The 23,385-nt window shown below is 43.7% G+C and overlaps 1 long non-coding RNA gene across 1 annotated transcript in view; it reads right to left on the reverse strand.

Moving 5' to 3' along the window:
• Positions 1 to 23,385, reverse strand: part of LOC108404227 (uncharacterized) — a 416,170-nt gene that overhangs the window by 352,168 nt on the left and 40,617 nt on the right. The window contains exon 2 of the long non-coding RNA XR_001854892.3: positions 4,872 to 5,096. This is a non-coding gene — a long non-coding RNA (uncharacterized lncRNA). The remainder of the gene's footprint in view (positions 1 to 4,871; positions 5,097 to 23,385) is intronic.

Here is a 23,385-nt window from a genome sequence, read left to right on the forward strand (position 1 = left end):
TCTGCAGCATAACTTACTAGGACTATTTTATAACCAGACCTTTTATTTAAATACTTTTGACAAGTACTTATCTATAATAGTCTATAATAATGATAAGTATATAAATTACACATTCTGTAGTATGGCCATAGTCACAGAAATTGTCAAAACATGGGATCTCATTCAAGCAAATAAACAGAGTTCTCATACATCCACCAGACTTGATCAACAGGACTACGGTTCCCAGTTTTCCAGCTGCTGTGATGTTGGTAGGCTTTCTTAACCTCACCTGGACCGAGCTTCTCGACTTGGTTACTGAGTCTTCTGTATTAGCAATAAGCTATTTTCACCTATATTTGTCCTAAATGCTTTTCAATTAACAGCCTTAGCTGTCAATTCTTTTTGACTCTTTGCTGAACTCAAAGATGACCTGTCCATCATTTAAAATAATATGTTCCAAACTGTACATATGCACTCCACATCCAAAAAGTTCAACTCATTATATGATCAGACCTCTGTCTGTGCTCCCTAATTAGTTAAATGGACAGATAGTCATGAAAGGAGCCAGGCAGGGGAAAAGAATACCTGCACCTTGATAACAGTGGTGGCGACATGTCAGCTACAAATGCCGACTAAGAATCTTGGAAGTCACTCAAAATAAATTCTCTCAAAATCTTGGATCCGTGACAATGTAGAAAAAATGAAAATGACCACTTTGCCAATTAGCTCTTCTCTATCTCTCCCTGAAATGCTGATGACACAGAGCTGAATGTGAATAGATGGACAAATCATCTAATTAAACAAAGAATATGTCCCCATCACGAGCACCACTATCATCTATGCTGAGATATGAGACTCATTCTTAAACCTTGCCAACTGTTTCTCCTTCCACACACACTACTCAGGACACACGCTGGGGAAAAAGAGTGTTCATTTGCCTTTAGGAAATGCTGCAAAATCCAGGGACATCTCCCTCGACGGCTACGCCAGGTCTCAACACCCTTCCCGACCACTGCACCCGAGCCATGGCATTGCATCAGAGGTCCTTGGAGCTGCGCTCCCTCATTCTGGTGAAGCCTTGCTCTTAGGCCCCTGGAGAGCTGCGGTCCGGAGGCCAGCCTTACCTTCCGGGCACGGAGCCAGCCTGCTCACCCTACAGCGCATGCTTCTGAGCGCTGCTGAGCAGGCACAGCACAGTCCTTCCACTCAGGTCACCTTTGCAACGTGTTGAAAGTCACTGTGTCATTTTTACTGACAGAGCAAAATGGCTCAGAACCTTGTCCCCTGATATCGCCTCCGATTCCAAAAGGAGGTTAGATTATTCAGGAAAAACTCCATGGCCGTAGAAAAGAGCAAAGGAAACCCCAAAGAAACTCAAAGAGGAGAGGACGTGAGAACTGCTCCCAGACTCGGAGCAAGCCGGACCCCAGCTTTGCAAAACCAGCAGGGTTGGTGGATTCTAAGCTCAATGAACACAGTACCAGCGCTATGAAAACAAAGTAGCTGGTTCCTGAACTCGCGGAAGAGCTGGAAGACTATTACGCCTTGCTTGTCAACTGTGCTTTATGTCCACGCCCGTTCTGGATTCTGTGGCCACTGTCTGATGAGAAGCGGCACTTTCAGCGCATGGACATAAGAAAGCGCTCCTCTGAAGGTATAGCAGCGGCTGAGGGGCAATGAGTGGTCACTCTGCGCTCCCTTTCATTTGCGTGCGTATTTCATCCTCACGACAACCAAGTTGCTGTCATTCCCATTTTACAGGCTAATAAACAGAGCCTTGCAAGGGCCGGTGCTGCTCAGAAACAGTCGCTTGAGCCAGGATTGGCACACAGGCAGTCCGGCTCCAGACTTTAGGTATTTATGAAATGATTTAGATATTTGTATTAATCGTCACTAGGACTGAGCCATGGGCAGAAGGTCTGGAAACAGAGCAAGAGCCATGGCTCAGAAAGCAGCTGGAGTCTGGGCGCTACCCAGCTCCAGCCAGCAAGGTGAAGTGCCCAGCCTTCCCCGATGGCTTCTTCCTGTAGGAGAAGAGGGGTCCCTGCCCCCAAAGTGGTGGTGAGGTACTTCCTCCTGCGTTTCCTCGCTCCACAAAGCAGCACCAACTTTGTCATGCTAAGAGATTTACTGGACTACACCGTTTATTTTGAAATGTTTGCACCAACACGTTTCTAATTCCCCCTCTCTAATTTGCATGTATAAGATGGTATTAAAATTCACATAACTGTTCAATATTATCTTTAAACAATTTGAACTCCACTCTGCTATTCAGCCAATATTATTTTGCAACTAACTCTGGAAAATATGGGCAATAAATAGATGATTGTTTATTTTTTAACATTCATAGGTATGTTTATAATGACTTGTTTACCCAATACTTACAGAGCAACTACACTTTGAGAGAGCCTGGAAAAGAATGCTGATCACATGAAACCTGGTGTTAATAGCAAATTGTTTATATACACACTAGGTATTTTATGAGATGTTTTTAGATGATTATTGTTTCCCACCAGATTTTCTTTGAAATTCAGAACTTCTACCCTGGGCAATTATGAGCAGTGACTCAAATCAATCTCATTCTCTGTCCCTCACACACACATTTTCAAGCTACTCTTCAGCTCTGCAGACCTAACATAATTATTTGTATTTGTTGCACAAATAAAGAGAAATACCCTCACCACTCCTACAAATATTGATAATAGGCTGATATGTGTAAGGTCAGGGTTCAGCCTTTTTCCCAGAATTCCACTCCTCAGCAGGGGTGGAGAGGGGGAGAGCTGGGAGAGAGGCACCCGCTGAGGATGCCAGCACTGAGTCTTGCCCTCACAGGGCAAAGGACGCCTAAGAGCCTGCAGATTAAACCGTGATTCACGATCGTGGACATCATCAGAGCTGTCTCCTTAGCCATTTATCAAAGGATCAATAATATCCAGTGATCATTTGATTATCTTCTCAACTTTAGCGTTATTTAAAATATTACTTTAGATATAATTTAACTATTTACATTCTAAACTTATACTATTTGTGGATTCAAAAATAAAAAATTCTTATAAACTGGTGACTGCTATTCTGCAGCATCTATTATGTTTTCTATACATTTGTTTATCCAGGACCACAGGAAATGCGTGCATTTCTTTTTTAAGTTATTTAGTTTGAATGCTGTTGGGCAAATTACTCATTCTCTAGTCTGCCACAGTCCTCACAACTCCCCATGGCCCAATATTGGGCCCCTATGACCAAGAATTTGGGTTCCAACAGATGTTCTTGCCAAGTCCCTAAAGACATGTCAATCTGTGGCCCCTGTCTAGTTCTAAGAACATCTCTTTGACAAATCATAGATTCTGAGGAACATTTTCATTCATACCATTTTAAGCCATTTTTTAATCATTTGCACCCTCAAACTTCTAAAGCAGTTTCCAAGTATACACATCTTAATTAGCAAAAGTCATAGTTCAGTTCTAGGATTTAAATTTAAAAATTGGTAGAAGTAGATAATTATTTAGAAACTTTAAATGAAGCTTAATGTTTATTTTAAGATATTCTTTAATAGAAACTGGGCATTAGGTATTAGGTACTTTCTTTTAAGAATCATTAAAAATATGTAAGCCCATTTATAATTTTCTTCATTGTTTTGCCCATTTTGGATTTTTAGACTTATAACCCTTCTGTCTTCTGTGTCTGTATTTAAAGTCATCAACTCAAATGTTCATCTACAGAGAAGGTGTGGATTATAAAAGAACATTAAATATTTATTAACAAGATCTTAATGCTTCCAAAATTATACCTTTCTATGTTCTAATTAGTTAAATTAGGCAGACTTCTCTTTCATTTTTCACCGGATAGTGAAAAATGCTGGCTACCATCTGTATTTGAATCTCAAAAGGGAGAGCTGGGCCTCCTTCAGGAAGGCTGAACTTCCTACTGGAATATGGATCCGTGTCTGCGGTAATCCACCTGTTTCACTGTGGACGCCGGGAGGTGGAGGCAGCACGTTAGAGCTACAGAAGCCAGAGCCGCAGAGGGAAGACAGGACGGCGCATGAAGGAGGGGAGAAATATCAGCAGGGAACCCTGGCCAGAGACTGGCAGAAACGCAGGAACCGCAGCGCAGAACCAGCTGAGCCACATGAAGAGAAAGCGGGGAAGATCAAAACCAGTCTGTTCAACAGCGAACACTGACTGACCCCCCTACAGCTGCCAGAGGTTCACCATGGCTACAATCTTTTCCCAGTTAGAGCCAATCCCACTGTATAAAAACAAAGTCTAAGGACCAGCACTGCACTGGAGATGGGGTGTCACAGAGTCTGGGGTAAACACACTGAGTGACCAAACTCCCACCTGACCATCAAAGACACGTTACATTCAAGAGCCAGTGAGACCTGGTTTAATCGGAGCTCACACCCACATAAAATCGGAGGTCACTTGTCACTATGAAGAGGGCACTGGGGCTGGAGAAGGCATCTGTGTGGGGCCCAGGGATTTCACTGGGTCACGGTGCTGCAGGCCAGGTGCGGCGTCTCAACCCAGGCGTCTAGCTGGCCTTAGACCAAGGCTACACTGTATGGACAGGAAGACCCAGACAGCAGCTGTCCCAAAGTAGGGGTCAGATACCCAAACGGTATGCACAGAAAATCTGCCAGTGGGAGTTGGGAAGCTGTTCGCATTGGCCTGACAGTCAAGACTTAGGGTTGCAAACACTGCCCACCACCAAAGAGTCCACAGACAGCTGTCTTGGAAAGCATTCCAAACAACCAAGCCTGACCAGTGACCCAAATGAGGCGCTGCGGTTTGATGAAGAGTTGTTTTCATTTCTCTGCGATCGAGGGTTCAAGAAGCCCTCATGGGAAAGTCACCTTAAAGACAATTTAGAAGAACGAAGGAACTCCCTACCCTGGCAGATGTCAGGTCTCACTCTGGCTCCTGGTAGCTCCTTGATCCTCAGGTTGAGAACGTTCTGGTTGAATCTCTGAGCTCACACCCAGAGAAAAGCTTCCTTGCACTCCAGGCCACACGACTCATCTGTGCACGCCCATGGCAGGGCTCCCAATGCGCAGAACTCAGAAATTCATGCATTCTTCAGGTTTTCTTAGACAGCAGCCCCTGGCTCTGCTTAGCCTGTAAAAATAATACCACAATTTACAGTAGCCGTGTCAGGGAAATGCAGACCTTGGACGCCAACCTGAGAGCTGATTTGGGCAACGACCACAGGAAGTAGACTGACACACAAGGACCTAATGGTGCTTCCCTGTGTCTTAAATGGTAAAGCTCTGAAGGACCATTGCACCTGAGTGATTAGACATCACTGTCCTCCTCTATTTTGTCTAAATTGTTAATAAAATAGAATTTTGAGCCCAGACATTCCTAGTATCTTCTAAAATTCAAATTAATACATAAAACACATCGGTGGGAATACCCAGTACCACTTTGATGACAACGACAGATGCTTTTCTACATGAAGGTCTTTCCAAAAATATTTCTGAGAAAACGTTTTTCTCTTTTATTTCTCATAATAAGATTTTGTACCCAACCTGCCTTTTCATGTTTTCATTTGAAAAGGAAATGCTGGAACATATTAAAGATGCGTGTTTGCACACTGTCTTTGGTTTTGACGATGTAACACAACTAGCAGAATGGACTCCCTCCCGCTGATCATTTCACTGTCCAGTCAGTCTTCAGGTCATTTAAGATGCCATCTGGGGGAGTGACTGGATGGAGTATCACTGTACATTGTGACAATATCTGCTGCAACAGGTGTACAGTGTCAACATTTCTTAACAGATGAACAGTATTATTCCACTGAGCTGGGTCTCAGAAGGGATTTAATTTTACTTTCTCAAATTTTACCCAAAATTTTTAAAGGGACAGTGTATTTGTTTGTTTAATGAATACTTGCTGAATGCCTACTATGTGTGACATAGCCTCCTAAGCAGGAATGACGCAGCAGTGAAAGAACACAGATACGGTGTAAGGGCTCGGGGCACCTAGATCCCAAGGGGAGGAAACACAGTGTGAATGGGTAAGCAAAGAGCACAGGCGCTAGCAGGCAGAGCATGAAACAGAGAAGTGCACGAGCCACGGGAGGGGTGAATTTAGCAACGATGTTGTCAAGATGCTTCTCTGCGGAGGTGGCCCTGGAGCCGAGATGCAAATGATAAAAAGGAAACCACTGCATGGAAATCTGTGGAATGCTCCTGCTGACGGGAGTGGGGGGGCACGTGGGGAGGCGGGAAGAGTTGGGAAAGTCAAGGAATAGGGGGAAGAAAGCATGGCTTGACCACAGAGTAGAGGTAGTCACAGAATGAGATAAAGCTAGAGATAGAATGTTGTAAAACACGAAGAGTTTGGATTATTTTTGCTCTGCGTTATAGGAAGCCATTGGAGAACTTAAGAAAAAGATTTCCATACTGGAGTATCAAATGCTTATGTTCTGTTCTAAGAACTTTAACATGGCTTGGTTTTTCTTTGGAATAATTATCACTCTTTGGCACAACAGCATATATCTATTGTTTACTTATTTGTTTCCTGATCAGTTAGCAAAGTCCATGAAGGCAAAGGTTTCCGTCTGTCCAGATCACTATTATACCAACAGGGTCCCTCTCAGGGGCTCAGCACATAAGAGATGCTCAGCAAATATTTCAAGAAAAAAGTAAATAAAGGGATGCATCATAAGGATCTGAGAACGGATAGTGATTAGATGACAATTTAGCGTCTGCTTTGGTAATGTTGAGTTATTTTCTCAAACATGTACACGAGATGTCAAGTCAACAGCTCGCTTTATAAGGCTGGAGCTCAGAGAAATCAGGACCAGAGAAATAAATGTTGGCATTATTTGCATACCGATAGCCATGGGACTCAATGAGATAGTTAAAGTAACTGAAAGAATTATTCTGGTAATAATAACAATAATGGCATTATTTGTAAGTGCTTGCGGCAGGTCACTCAGCCAGAAAGACAAAGCTCCTCCCTCAGGTCGGACTGGGGCTCTCTTCTCATTTTGCTTTTTATTCCTTAAGTCACACCTTGCAAGCTATAATGAGTCATGTTTTCAAACATAATTGGGAAGGAAAACTTCCAAAATAATTCGCTCCACCCTATAGGAAATGAAGGCTTTGAGTCCTTGAGAGCATAGAAGGAGCTGCCCCTTCTCATGTCGTGAGCATGATAACGGGCCGGAGTCTGCCTGCAGGAGCAGAGCGGATATTCACAGTACGCATTCCTGACTGCCCCGTTCTGGATCAGAGGCCAGAAGGATGCATTGAATGAAGATTTTTAAGACTCTTTGTCAATTCTCTTCCACTCATATATGAAGAGCTGGCTAAAAATCTTCTCGTCTGAGTTGTGTGTTTTTTGTCTTTCCCTTCAAAGTACAGAACAGTTTTACTGTTACTCTGCTATTGTCCACAGTCTTGAGGAATAATACAGAGACAATTGCAACTAAGTTGGGCAAATACTTGACAGATACCCAAGGCCACTCATGAACGAAGGGAATTAAGGAGATTAAAAGCCTGCTTTTCTATTCTCTTTATAGCAGTATTGCCACGTTTTATGGTAGGCCGGTAAGCTGAACCCAGGTTGTGTCTGCTGTTACCACCCGATTCTGCTCCAGGGGTCCCACACTCCTGCGGGTCACCTGCAGAAAAGCACCAGAGGGAACCAGAAATTGCGCATCCTGTTTGTGCGGCTGCTCCTCCTGCCGTTACTAACATAGAGCAGAGAGCATCCTTAGGCCTGCCCCTGCTTCGGGAAGGTTCTGGCATCTGGGACTCATCTGGACTCAGTTCAGATATTTAATACCCAAGTGGCATTTTGCCAACCATTTGCCATACTCGACTTTTTTAACATTCGAAGCCCTCTGGCTTGCCAGCGCTGTCCCAGTTTAGAGCACCTGTCCCAGCGCAACTATCATTAGTGCCCTTTATGCTCAAAACTGCCCCGATTGGACAATACAGTGCATGGCCGCACTGCTAGTGTGGGGTCACTCCAGCCCATTTTATCCCAACACCAAGCAAGCCTCCCTGAACCCCACAAGGCAGACTTCAGAAACTCTGTTAAGGGGTTTCCTTTAGGGACAAAAAAGATCTTATTTCTCTCATAATGTGAGAAGTACATACTTCCCTTGGTTGAATAAAACCTTTCATTTTAACTGCCCTTCTTGAAAGGCCACATTCCCCGTCTCTCCCCTCAGACCATGGGTTTTAGGGGAGGCTGTCCGACTCATGCAACCCGTGTGTACTTGTGGTTCATAGATGCGAGCTCAGGGGCCCACTGTGGCTTCCCCCTTGAATAATATTGTATATACCGCTTTTTTAATAGGTGGGGTTTGCTTTCTGAACCAGTGGTTAGAGTCACCAGCCTAAGACTGAAACACAGCCAATAATATGGGGCTGGAAGTAGAGGCCAAGACAACATCCCTGGAGCATCAGTGCCTTGGAGGAAGATGTTGTCACCAGTTAGCTGTCATACAACTGTTGTCAGCGAGGTTATCGTCTGTAAGACAACAGACTGGCGAACTTGCTCCCACATTGCACTGTCCCTCCTGGTCGTGGGGTGGGAGCGGGTGTAGTGACAAGTCAGCTTTATTTGTAGCACATTTAAGGCCTTCTTCAGGCCGGCCCTCATGGCTCTTCTCGGCTGTATTAACAGCAAGAGCGATGACCCACATCTACATGTTTACTATGTGCCAGGCACCGCCCGAGCGCTGTGAACGTGCTGCTGTTCATACTCCATAGCTTCCTGGGAAGCTGGTGCCATCACTGCCACCAGCTGCAGACCAGGAAGCAGAAACTCAGACCCCCCGTGACTTGCCTGGGCCCACACGGGAAGGAGGGAGCACAACCAGGGTACAACCCCAGCTGCCGGGCCCTGAGAGCCATCCAGCCTCCTGGCTTTATTCCTTATCACCTCACCCTGACCACCCTCCCAAATTTACTCCATTTTACAGAATAACAATAATGACAATAATAATAAAAACAAAGAAAAATGAAGATGAGTGCCTTGATTAGGCCATTGTCCTCAGGCACATAACAGTGCCAGGACTCCAGGCCGCACCGGCCCGGGGGTCACGTAAGCCTCTCATCCATGTGTTCATCAGGGGGTCCCTTTCTTTTACCTCTAAATTATTCGTCTACAAAATTAGCAAATAGCATGTGGGCAATACTGGGGAAAGTGCTTTAGGAAAAGTGTGAATGCTCTAAGATGTGCACCGAGGCATCCTCTAGAAAATGGCATTAAATTAGCTTTAAAAGCTTAAAAAATCATCACCTTCTGGTATTGTTACATGCTCATCTTTAGAGAGAGAATCAATGAAATGAAAGGCAGGAAATAGAATAGATAAAATCCTCTTATGACATTTTCCAAAGGACGCTGAAGAGCAAATATTATAAAGATGAAGGAGAAATTATATTATTGGATGCAGTGAATTTTGGAAGTGCTTTGGGTTAGGTCTTCAAGTTCTGTGGGGGAAAATGATCTAAATGAAATTGCTGTGAGCTGACCTTGATAAATAAAGTCCTAGACTAAAGATTAATTAATTTCAAAATCCATCCATTTAATTATATGGTAAGTAGTACAATACATAGAATGAGTACATAGTTATATATATACTTATCTATGTATTCATATATATAATGTCATATTATATAGTATAATACCATATACTAAATACAAATATATTCAAGGTATTCTGATCACCAGTTTTGAATGTTGGGGACAGGCTCCCCCTACAAGCAAGAATTTTCTGTGGGGCCAGCTGGGTGTCCTACAATTTAACTCAATTCTGACATATCTACCCAGAGAGAGTGTCACATCCCACAGGTTAAGGGGTCAGTCCCACAAGACTGACTCTCCCCTTCAGAGGCAGACGACAGGCGCAGGTTGTTACCTGGGCTTCTGACCAGGCTACCAATCAAACCAGACGTTCCCACAACCCCTCCTCAGGTTTGACTGATTTGCTGGAGTGGTCCACAGACCTCAGAGAAATATTCTACTTCCTAGACAACCAGTTTACTATCAAGAATATAACTCAGGCAGAGATGCCCAGGACCAGTGCAGGGTCTGCGTGTGCGCCACCCCCAGCGTCTGCACACTTTCCTCAGCCTGAGAGCTCTCTGGACCCCCGCCTTCTGGGTCTCCATGGAGGCTTCATCATATAGGCTGGGTGACGAAATCATTGGCCCTTAGTCCTTATCCCCACCCGAGAAGTCAGGGCGTGGGGCTGAATGCCGCAACAGTTCCAAGGAGACCCCAATACAGTCCAACTCCAACCCCCCGCCAATGAGGATGTGAGCCCAGACTCCAGGGAGACTCCACCTGCTCCCTAAACCTAACCCCACTCAGTGAACATTCCGCTCCGTTCATATAAAAAAGGCTCCTTGTTGTTCCCTGTGCACCCCCTCTGGGTCTGCCTGCACCCCAACTCCAGGATGCACTCGTCTTTTCTGAACTTTAAATCTCCAAATAAACACTTAATGCCCAATGGCTTTTCTGCATCGGTTCTTGAATTTTTTCTTGCTAAGGTGGGGCAGGGACGTGGGACAAACATCTTGATTAACTCTTCCTGCCTGTGATGAAAAATGCTGAGATACAAACAGTAGAGTGAGAACAGGAGGGGCCCCATCTTAAGACTAAGATTCCATTTTAAAAAGCAGAGAGGTGAGAAGTAAGATTCCTAACATATTCTCTGGTAATCAGACAACAGCCCAACAGCCTACCTTAAGGCAGGGCAAGCGGTCTTAACCGGCATGTCCCCACTGCTGAGGGTACCCACTCTCTCGGAGAACAGGGTAAGTAAATCCCTTGTGTTGGGTTTATTTAGCAGAATCAGCTGGAGGACTGATAATAAAGGGAAGGAGACGGTGTTTCTCACCAGAGACAAGCACCTCGAGACCACAGGTCAGGCCTATGCCCAACAGCTCTGCTCTGCCCTTTGCCCCTTCCCTTCTGCACTTTCCGGCTCCCTGCTGCCTGCAGGGCCGCTGCCATTCCCTGCTGCTCCCGCTCTAATGAATTCCTTCATTACCTACTCTCTTCTGACCTGCTCGAGAATTCTTTCTCGTTACACTATGTGTAAGTAGTATGTAAGGCTTTCTTAAACTTAAAAGATATTTGTCAGTAGAAATGTGCAAACGTGAAGATGAACTAAATATACTGCCCCAAAATATGCCTCTGGCATACTGAGTCCCTTGGGCTGAGTATTTTCGAGAGGCCACAGACACGGGAGAATCTCTGAAAACAGGGTGGCGGAAGTTGCCTTTTGTAAAGGAGATCTCCACGTGCAAGGCTGCCTCCCTCCGCAGCAGGAAGACAGGATGACTCGGTCCCCAGAAACTCACCGGTGAAGAGGACTGGGACTTAAATCTCCAGGACAGCCTTGCCCTTGTGTCTTGTGCTTTTCCTGCTCACCCCCCCCCCCACCCCCCGTAACTGCCTCCCACCCTTGGCATCGTCTTCGGCTGGAGAGGGTATTGGGTGGTGGCTGGGGCCATTTTGGGGGAGTTCCTCAGTTTTCCAGGGTCCCTTCCATGTAAACAGGAGGGATACATACTGTCAAACTCTTTTTTTTTTTTTTGCTTTTCTCTTGTTAATCAGTCTTTTATTATAGGGAGAGGTCTTAGCCAAGAGCCTAGAAGAGCAGAGGGAAAATCATTTTTCCTCGCATTCACGCGAGTGTGTGGTGTGGCTCGTGGAAGTGTCTCACTCGATCTGCCTGCCACACATCCCCTTGCTTCACTTGCACCACCACTTGGTAGCACCTCGCAGCGTCAGCACAACACATTTGTTAATGCAACGCAGACTCGTTCTCTGATTGGAAAGAAGATGCCTTTTTTCACTCTGACAATGAAATATAAAGCTCCACAAAAAACACCCGGAAATTATCAGGATGGGACGTACACTTTAAGAGTGAACAGCTCTTTATTTTCAACTTGATCACTAATGTGTTATATAACAGCAATGCCTTGGAAACAACCATTTAAAAAACCGCAAATTTATTAATGCCTAAATTTATACTACAGGAGAGAAAAAAAAATGTGTATTTTTAATATATATATATATATATATATATGGTATCAAAATAATGATGCTAAGGTTATATTAGGGAGAAAGTTAGACATGAGCAGCTGGGGAAGGGGAAGATAAGGTTCAAGGGAAAACCCGCCCAAACTGTGCCCAGGTAGGGGCCCCACGTGAGGACAACAAAGGCTTTGCAGGGAGAGAACCTCCTTGCCAATCAGATCAGGCCAAACCGGTCCAAACCGGTCCCACACACAAGGAACAGAACTAAGAACCACCCAACCACACCCCATCACGGGCAAGGACATGCGCCCTGAGACGGATGACGATATGGATGGGCCTGTCAATCAAACGACCCCACCTTGTCAATCTAAGAGGCTCCTCCCAGCCAGAATGTGATATACAGGCCTCCCACCTAACAGACCCAAGCCTTTGTCTACCTCCCTTGGGGTGTATTCAGATAAAGCTTTTGCTCTGCCTTTCAGTTCTTTGTCTCTGCGGGGACAAGAACCGAAGGGAACAAACTCAACCCACAACAGTTGCACCAGAAGCTCTATTGAAAATCCATATCATAAGCCTTGGCAATTTAATTTACTCAACAGATGTGTCTTTTTAAAGGATTAATGACAGAACTTTCTGTACATCAAAATTATGACATCTTTGGTGCCTAATTTCAGTCCACACTCGTCCTCATTTTAGCAGACATACAAAGTCCGTAGGAACGTCCCCTGTAAATGCACTCATCCTGCACTACTATTGGCTGGAAGCCAGATACAGTGAGGCTCAGGCACAGTGGGGGGCAGAGCAGGACCTCACGGCTGTTCCATCAGGGGCTCCTGCTTCAAAGATCACAGTCCGAGGTCAGGCAGAAGGTGCTGGGCCCTGAAGAAGCCGCTGGCATTTTCACGGATGAAACCTGGGGTGGGACACCCACTAGTTATTTATCAACTAATCTCACAGACAAACACTTTGGGGACCTAATTTTTCAATCACATAAAAGAAGTTTAAAAATACAGTACTTTATTTATCTGCTTCAGGATTTTGGTAAGACAGAAATGGGATAATACAGGTGAAGTACTACTGAAGTTATATGAAACTCCAAATGCTAACTATTCCCATTAGAATCAACACCCACTAGAAAAAAAAAAATCATATCTTCTTTAACCTTTTGACCCCTTTAGTGAGTGTTGTGATGAGGTTGATTTTAGAGCAGAATTCAATAATAAAATAACAATACAAATGTAAAAGATGTAGCATCTACAAGAACTTTCATATAGTACATTTATCTTCCTTGATCCCCACCGTAACTCACAACCCCTGGAGAACTCAGGTGTTAATATTATCAACCTTTGGTTTTACAGAGGAGAGTACTGAGTTTCAGTCGGGTTTTATAAAGCGCATAGAAGAGCCCGTAAGAAATGGGACCGAATCACCTTATCATTCATGCACCACACACGCCCAAACTTGACACTATCATATAGTTACATTTCATTGGTTTGGTGAATAGGAAAGAAAACCATTTGCAATATTTGGAGATGTCTGAACATAGTAGCAGAAAGGAGTATCAATTCTGACTATTTGTGACTGTGGCAGGGGCCAGATGCCCTCACACGGGGGAAGCCAGCCCACCTACTTGGTGCTTAGCTTCCCGTCTGGCACCACGCTTCCCCTGAGCCCACAGGGGCTGCAGCCGCATAGAACTTCATGGATACTTGGCAAATGTTGGTTGAATAAATCTAGCACTTTGGAGGTAGGGTTGATTTCAAACATTCTCTGTACGATTTTGTTATACTTGAAAAGAAAGAGAAATGACTTAAAAGAAAACATGTATGAGGCTCATTTGTGCCTTTGAGACTTTTCATCATCATCAAAGTGGGGCGATAATGCTTGATGGCAGGAGCTTTGGACTGAGTGCAAAAGACAAGCATTTCACGTTGTTCTCCTCTGTCATTTCTCCTATTATCTCAGAGTTATTATGTGGGTTTTTCCTCAGAAAAAAGAAGTCTAGAAATTGCCCAGGCAGAATCCTTTCCTGTAAGCCTTGTTATTACAGAGTGTAATTCTGATTCGCATTATTGAAAGCAAACAGCACAACTGAAAAGGTTTTCTTTAATCATTCATCACAATGTTCCTCAAAGAAAAAAGTCAATAATAATGTTCAAATGTAGCAATTGCACAGAAATAAAATACAAAATTCTTTTTCTCCTTGTTCATTTACATGGAATATTCAGTTTTTCTTTGGAAAAACAACCTTTCTTTTCCAAGTCTACTTTGATAAGCATCCCCAAGATTGACAGAACAAAGCAGTCAACGAGGACCCAGTTTTCAAACTCTTTATGCCTTAATTTTAAGGTTATGGCTAGTGCAGGGAATTCGAAAACACAAGGGTTAAACTCATTTCAGAGGCACATATTTTATTTAAAGGCTTATAGAAAAGGGGTGGGTGATTTTTGACAGAACGGAGAACAAAAAGAGAAAACTTGTTGAAAGCGCCTGGGTCAGTGTTCAGAGTGGTCAGATACACATGGTTGGCGTGGAAGTGCACGGGATACGGTCCTAAAGAGTGGATGCAGAGAGGATGCAGGGAGGGGGAGAGGCACCTCTCTGTTCTCCATCTTTATCGATGCCTGAATGACAGGAACTGCACAGTTCAGGTGAACCACCTGGTGTTTGCGCAGAGCTATCCACTGTGAAATGATCAAAGATCAACTTTCAGCCAATTTCAAGCCTACAACACAATAGTACTGACTCCAGTCTCCGTGCTCTACATTAGATGCTCAGAACACAGTCACCTTGCAAATCAGAAACTCTGTGCCTTTTGACCAACATCTCCCCACTGCCCCCGCCCAGAGCAGCCCCCATTCTACTCTCTCTGTTCCTGCGAGTCTCACATCTTTAGATTCTACATATAAGTGAGGTCATGCAATATTTGTGTTCTGTGTCTGGCTTATCTCACTTAGCATAATGTCCTTTAGGGCCACCCATGTTGTCACAAATGGCAGGGTTTCCCTCTTTATTAAGGCCGAATAACATTCACGTGTGTGTGTGTGTACACGAGATGGACCTCACAGCAGGTGCACACGCTGTGCTTAGCAGTTTGAGAAGGATGATGAGGATGGTAGCACCAAGCTTTTCTAATTTAAAAAATCAGTGTCAAAAGAATTTAAAAACTGGCTTAACTGTTCCTAATTCTAACTAAATGACCTAGAGAGAACAAGATTTTATGTCATTCATTCATTCATTTCTTTATTTTATAGGCTTTAAGATAAATTTTAAGATTCCAAATTATATAAAAGCTAATGATATTCGATTTGGAATACCTATGGCTTTATAACATATGGATCATAGATCATCCTCAGAATATGATATTAACTCTCTTTGGTGTATTAATATAGGTTTGAGATGGCAGATGGTAGAAAGAAAATACATGCTATAAAAATATTTTATAAGTACTAAAATTTTTGCACATTAATATTAAAAGCTCACATGCCTTCTTATTCCTCAATTGCATTATGAAAATCAGAGTAATAGCTAAAAAGAGATGAAAGTTTTTTGCTATTTGTAAATTTTAGAAATATAAATTTCTCCAGAAACAAATACATCATTTACTTTTTTAGCATCTCTTTTAACTATTTGCAAAGAAAGCAGTTTAGACATAGAAAGCAATTTATACAAAGAATTTGCCTAACAGGTTGCAAGTTATTGTAGACATAAAAAAGATAAAAGTGTGTGTTTTTGTACCTATATTTGGTCACTATGCCATCTGAACTGCCTTTCTTCAGCAAACACTTTTGAGGCCTATTTGAATTTTAAATAAAATGAAGTTTCTTTAGCTCTTTTTTGCCTTTCCCATGCCAGGGTATATTATACCCCAAGTAATAATCTGACCTATTTCTTAATTGGGAGGGTGTAATTTGTAAAACAATCTGTGGAAAAGGCTGTGCAAAAACACTGCAAACAAAATGAGCCTTTTTAAAGAGAAAAATACATTTAAAGATTTCAACAAATTTCCTATAAAATGGGCCACAAAAATGTCATTCAGCTTGCTCTGTGACTCTGGTAAATTGGCTTATGTCTTGAGAAAATGAGAACAGCAAGTCTCATTACAAATATAGATTAAGACAAATATGGGCCAGCGTTTCCTATTGTAACACTGCATAATTCGTATTTTTCATTATTTATTCACAGGAAGCAGAGGATGGAGAATAAAACGATCTCACCTTGAACTACAGATAGCTTGAGATATCAAGGAAGTGATATGATTCTCACTAACAGGGAATAAAGAATTACGGATTATTTTTGCTCCAAATACAGATAAAGTAGATCAGTGGCATATAATGTATAAAATAAAAGTAGTTAAAATCCTACAGCTTATTTGGATGTTTAAAGTCAACTCATCTAAATAAAAAAACAAAAACAGAAACCCTCCCACTTGATCCTTTCCGAGCTATTTGATAGAAGCCATTTCTCCTCCAGGACCCTCAGGACTGTTTCAGAGCTTGAGCTTCCTAAGAGGAATTGGCTGTGGGTGGAGAACAGAGGAGTTTCTCAAGGTGAACACACCTGAATTCCTTTACCAGGCCACCAACCATTCTAGCTCTTGCTCAGTCTGGCCACCTTCATAGAATTTTCATGGGACATTTGATTTCAGACATGACGGGATTTTAACCATCCTTTTTTTTTTAATATCAGGGTTTTTTTTATAAACAATATTTAATGGACAATTTTAGGATTTTACATTTTACAAATGTATGAGCAATCAAATCACTTTCCTTATTTGTAAAACTGTATTCGGGCAGACTGACACCTCATCAGAAATGTGTTCACGGTTATCTCTAGGAGGAGACGCACTACGGAGGACGTTAAGTGCAGTTCTCACCTTTGACATACCCAGGACGAGAGGTACAGGGAACAGAAACACCAAGATCAGTGAGACAGGCGGAGACCTCCCACGCATCCCCCCCACCCACACGTGCATGTCATTATCGACACCCCCCACCAGAGAGGGACATTTCTTACAACTGATGAACCTGCATTGACGTGGCATTTGCCCAAAGTCCAGAGTTTACATTAGGTGTTGTGCATTCTGTGGATTTGGACCAAAGTACAGTGACACATACCCACCATTACATTCACACAGAGTAGTTTCACTGCTTTACTAATCCTCTGTGCTCCACCCACTCATACCAACAACACTTAGCAACTCCTAGCAACCCTTAATCTCTTCTATCATCTCCGTAGTTTTGCCTTTTCCGGACTGTCACACTGTTGAAATCATAGAGAATGCAGCCCTCTCGGACTGGCTTATTTCACTTGGTAACGTGCAAATAAGTTTCCTCCATGTCTTTCCATGACTTGATAGCTCATTTTTTTACAGCCCTGAGTAATATACCCTTGTCTCTATGTGCTATAGTTTCTCCATTCACCTACTGAAGGATGTCTTGGTTGCTTCCAAATTTTGGCAATTAGGAATAAAACGGCTATCAACACCCACGTGCAGGCTTTTGTGTGGATATGAGTTTTCAACTTTTTGGGTAAACACCAAGAAGTGCATTTGCTGGATTGTATGGTAAGAGTGTGTTATTTTTCTAAGAAATCTTCAAACTGTCTTCCAAAGTGGCTGCACCCTTCTGCATTCTCACCACTGCTGCTCCGCATCCTTGTCAGCACTTGATGTTGTCAGTGCATTAGATGTGGGCCATTCTATGAGGTGTGTTGTGATATCTCATTGTTTTGATTTGCATTTCCCTGATGACATATCATTTGGAGCATCTTTTCACGTGCTTGTTTGCCATCTGTAAATCTTCTTCAAGGAGGTATCGGTTAAGGTTTATGGCCCATTTTTTAATCGGGTTGCTTGTTTTCTTCTTACTGAGTTTTAAGAGTCCTTCATACGTTTTAGAGAACAGTCCTTTATCAGATAAGCTATTGCTTTAATAAATTGCCTTCATCACTGACTCAGGAGTATGGTGGATGAAACATTGGCAGGCTAACATGTTGGCTTACAACAAGGGTACAATTTCAGATCTCACAGTTCTTGACAACAGCTACTTTGACAAACTTTTTGGCAGTTCCTCTAAAGCTAAACATAACCTGCCAATTCCACTCTTGGATATATACTCAACAAAAATGAACACTTCTGTGCACCAAAGGGCATACACAAAATGATCATGGCAGCTTCACTCAAAATATTCTAAACTGTAAATGATCAAAATATCCACTGTTCAATTTAATAGAACAGTTAAATCAATTGTGGTGTATTCATACAATAAAATACCACACAGTAAGGAAAAGAAATAACTACTAATGCATTTAAGAATTTGGATGGTTCTCATAGGCATAATGTGAGCAAAAAAAAATATTTTACAGAAGAAAATATACTTTGATTCCAGTTATATCAAACACAAAATAAGATAAAGCTAACATATGATGATAGTCGTTGGAGTAGTGGTTGATTTTGGTGGGGTGCACTAATTGGGAAAACATGAGAGAACCTTCTGGAGTAGTGGAAATGCTCTCTTTTACCTGAGTGGGGGTTGCATGGATGTACACACAATGTAAAATGTCATATAACTGTAGAGTTTGGATTTGGGTACTTAATGTTAATTATACCTCAATTCTTTAAAAAATCTAAAATGGAAAAAAAGGAATGACATGAACACCTTTGATATCCCTTCTCTTCTGATCTACAAGCTTGATCACCTGTGACTGACAAGCCAAGAGGAAAGAGATGCTCCCACACATGCCTGACGGGTGCAGAATGATTCAACAGCTGTGAAGGCTGATTGACATCTACCATGATCACAAACGCATGCAGTTGTACCCTTCCACCAGGATGCCCACTTCCGGGGATTAACTGCATAGGAAGGAAAAGGGTTGCATTCTTGGCAATAACTCGAAAAAGCCTGGAGACGTCCCGAATGCCCATTTGTAGGGGACTAGTTAGACACACCCAGGTGGCACCCCCAACAGACCACTACTCAACTAAACAGGAAACAGTTCCCTGTGTGCTCAAATGGAAGGGCTCCAAGATGAATGGTCGGCTGAGAAGAGCAAGGCTTCCAGCCCCGTGCATGAATATGCTACGGGGCTATTTGTATTTAAGAAAGGGAAAATAAGAATACCTTTTCCTAATTGCTTTATTTGCAGGGAGAAACACAGAATAACATTAAGAACTGGTTGCTGTGTCAAGAAAAGAAGGTAAATGGCTAGAGATGGGGGTAAGATTACGAGGTGTGTGTTTTGTAACATTCTGATCTTCAAACCATATGAATGTCTTACCTATTTGAAGAACTAAATAAAATGTTTTAAATGGTGCTGGTTCAGATGGCTACAACTAAATTATTATATTATCAAAAATAAAATGAAATTAGATCCCAATCTCACATCATACCAAAAAAAAAAAAAAAAGAATTCAAACTTGTAGAAAGCAAATTTTACACTTTAAAAGGAAATATAGGAGAATATTTCCATAATACCAGAGCAAGGGTTTCATTAATACATGTAGAAACAAATCAAACATGAAGAATACTGCATTGCATTTAAAACATATATAGAAAAAGAAGACACCATAAATAAACTGGAAAGAAAGTCACAGACTGCAAGATGATATCTGCAATGCAAATAAGCCACAAAGTATGTTTACAGAAAGTTCATGAAGAACTGATTCAAACCAACAGGAAATAGACAACCAGCCCAAAAGAGAAACAAGCAAAAATATGAACCAGCAATTCAGAAGGAAAGAACCTTGAATGACCAACCAATAAACATATGGAGGAAAATGATTTGACAGTGGCAATAATCTGAGAAACAAAATAAAACCAAAATGAGGCCCATAAGACACCTGCCAGACAGGTAAAGATTTTACCTATGATAACTGGATGTGGAAACCAAGTACTTTGTAAAATGATACCAACAGTTTTGAGCAATGATTTATCTGGCAAAGTTGAAATTGTCCTTGGCTTCTGTTCAGAGAGTCCACTTCTTTGGGTCAAACCTAGAGGAATTCTCACACATGTGCATAAAGAGGCCCCTTCCCTATGAAAGTAAACATGACTTAACTGTATCTCTGGAGAGGAATGGATAAACAAGCCATGGCTTATTCATTCAGTGGAACACTGTACAACGTTAATATTGTACTGTAACTACAAGTATCAACATGGATTACTCTTAAAACATTCTGGGATCAGAAAAGGCAAGTTGCAAAGGATATGTACAATATGGTGTCATTTATGTAAAAATTTCAAACATACAAATTTACACGGACTCGCCCTGAGGGAGAAGAGTGGATTGTTTCTGAAGGTGATGTTGGAGGAGGGGGGGGGCGCGGGGGTGCTTGTCCATGTGGGCTGCTCTACCAAAAGCCACAAGGAATGGAGTTCAATGCTTTACTAGTGGAGAGAACAGGTTCCTGTGATTGAGCAAAAAGGTTAAAAGCACAGAGGAAGAGAGGCCACAGATGAGCAAAGGCCGCAGTAGAAAACCTTGATGGTACAGGGCACCTAGGGTGCATGACCACGGGTGGGGGCCGGGGGGGAGGGCGGAGAAACATGCACGGCACAGGCAGCCAGAGGGAGCCGAAAGTGCAGAAGGGACCCAACACCGATTCGACGGCCCCAGAACCCGAGGCCGGATAACGTCAGCTTTTATTGGTTGCCTGGGTCGGCCCGAACGACCTATGAAGCATCCCTCGCTGATGTGTATGTGGTAGGAAAGTCATTGAGTTCACACATCCCTGCCGGAAACACTTTCTGTGCACAACCCAGAAAATGGATGGCGGCAGGAAGAGCTTCACTGACACACGCACAGCTCTTTAGCATTTACAAAGCACTACGTCATCACTCCAGTTTTATAAGGAAACTGGAGCTTCCATGGCCTCAGTTACTCTGGATCAAAGAGTCAGGAAATGGCAGAAATCGACTCAGGCAACCCTCCAGGTCTCAGCTGGGGATGGTTTCTTCTTGCCAGCAGTTATCAGTGAGGGGATGATGATGTCAGTTGGAGGGATGATGATGTCAGCCGGGGGGATTATGTTACCAGTGGGCAGATGATGTTATCTATGGGGATGATGTTATCGGTGGGGCGATGATGTCCTCAGTATGTTATCAGTGGGGGGTGATGTGGCACCCAGGGGCCGCTGGCAATGCCTGAGGACTTTTTCGGTAGTCACAGCTCAGAGGTGGGGGTGGTGCTCTTGGCAAATGGTTGGGGGAGGCCAGGAATACTGCCAAGCGTCTACAATGGAAAGGACAGCCCCACCCCCACAGAATTATTCATCACAAAGACCAATTAGCCACGACTGAGAAAGCTTAGCTGGCTTCCCAAGTGTACATTGCGAAACTGTTATTTTAAACATTTTTTTTCTCAAGCCTGGAGACAAAATATCAGAAGCATAACCAAATATATGTGTTTCACCACTTCTTCCGTTTCTTCTTGGTTTTACCACCACCCATGACAAACACTGACCTTTGTTTTCTTCTGACTCTAAGTCACAGCTGGTAGTTGGGTGTGTGGCTGGAGATACTCCCATAATCATGGATCAGGTCCATCAATCATGATAATATTGATCATGCAGTGGTAACAAAACAAACAAAAACTGTAATCTCAATAGCAAAACAAAGGTTTATTTCTCACTTCCATTTTACATCCCAAAAGTGCTGGTAGGGTCCCTGTTCCACACAAATATTCAGGGACACAGACGTCAGAGGTTCCACCATCTGCAGCATGTGGACCGCCAGGCACCGGAGGGGAGAGAGCTTAGTCTGAATGCCAGAGTTAAAGGTTTCACAGCCCACTACCCAGAACTAACAGTACATGGCAAGAGAATAGAGGAGGCTGGGAAACCAATGTGGGCGACACTTGGAACACGAGCTGCTCTCTCGGACGCGGGCTGTGCCCTCCAGCAGCACCGGCTTGGTGCTTGTTGGACGCTAGTGGCTGAGTGCGACCAGGTTGGGACTGATACCCAACGAAGGGAGAGATGTCTGAGGCCCAGCTGGCCACAGCGGTCCTTGAAAGAATGATGTTGGTACCCAAGCATCAAAAGAATATCTTTCCCATCCTGTTTTCAAGGCATAATATGCATTTCAAAAGACGTACCTCCCTTGAATCCAGGCGCAGCTGCTCCACGATTGCTTTTGCTGCTTCCTGTCATCAGAATTCCACACTCCTCAGCATTTCTGATGCTGCAAAACTCTGATCCCATCAGCTCTTTCTCAAGATATTGTCAAGAGTTCCTTGAAAAGAGTCATTTCCTGACTAATGTAAGAATAAAACTTGGCAAAGGTAACACATGGCAGAGAAGATACTGAAAATGTGTGCAAGAGATTCACAGCCCCATGCCAACTGGACCAGACCCGTTCTAATGGGGTTCGCACTGTCTTCTCTGGCCAAGACGGTGTCTCAGAGAAGAAAGGTGAGTTGCGATGGGGGCCTGGGCTGCAGTGTCCCTCAGAGGCAGGAGAGACTCCCATGGGTGCTCTTTCTAGGAGGAAGCTGCCAGGAACAGTGAAGGGGGCTTCGGATTCAAACTCAGGGTTCTGAGCCATCAGAATTAAGGCCCTGGACCAAACGAGGAGGTGGCCTGGCAAAGACAGCAAGAAGGGGCAAGGCAGGAGACATGAGACCACTTGGGGACTGCTCGTCAGGAAGGCAGGGTCTGAGGGTATCCCTGAGCTTAAAGAGCCTGCTCGTTGCCCAGCTAGCAGCAGGAAGCACCCGGCCTGGAGCAGACGGACCCCAAGAACAGGGGCTCTAGGAGCCTGAGGACAATGAACCACAAACCAAAAGCAACCAGCAAAGGCCCCGAGGTTGAGAGTTCAGGCGGGGAGGCCAGACGACCTGGTTCCAATCCGGTTTCCTTCTCATTAGTGTGCAAACAAACTTGGGCAGGTTGTTAAATGGCTCTTTGCCTCCATGCCCTCCTTGGGAAGACGGGCACGCTGGGGTCCTCTGCCCTGGGACCTGCGGTGAGGTGCACAGAGAGAACCAAGTCATTCACCACTGCTGCCACGGCGCCTCCGACCATCGCTGCGCCTCAATGAGGCCTGCTTTGCTGAGGCCGGGCAGGGTCCCCCAGCCAGAGCTGGGCTTGCCACTCTATCCAGGGGCCCGATCTCAGGTATGGAGCTGAGGACAGAGGCTGGTGGACACCCACAGGACACTCACCCCTCCAACAGGTGCCCTGCTGTCCGATATCATGCTCTCGGGTGGCATTAGCATTACATAAGGTGTCCAATGTGTCCCCACTGTCATGAGACCACTCATGCACCTCTGCCCCAAACTACCATGTCTTCCAGGCCCCAAAGCAATAGCCAAGCCAGGAGACACAGGCCAGAAATGTGCATACATGCCCCCACTTCCAGAATTTTCTCTCTGTTTGAAGCAAGTGACTGAG

Source organism: Manis javanica, chromosome 9, assembly GCF_040802235.1.
Source record: "Manis javanica isolate MJ-LG chromosome 9, MJ_LKY, whole genome shotgun sequence".
Classification (NCBI taxonomy): domain Eukaryota; kingdom Metazoa; phylum Chordata; class Mammalia; order Pholidota; family Manidae; genus Manis; species Manis javanica.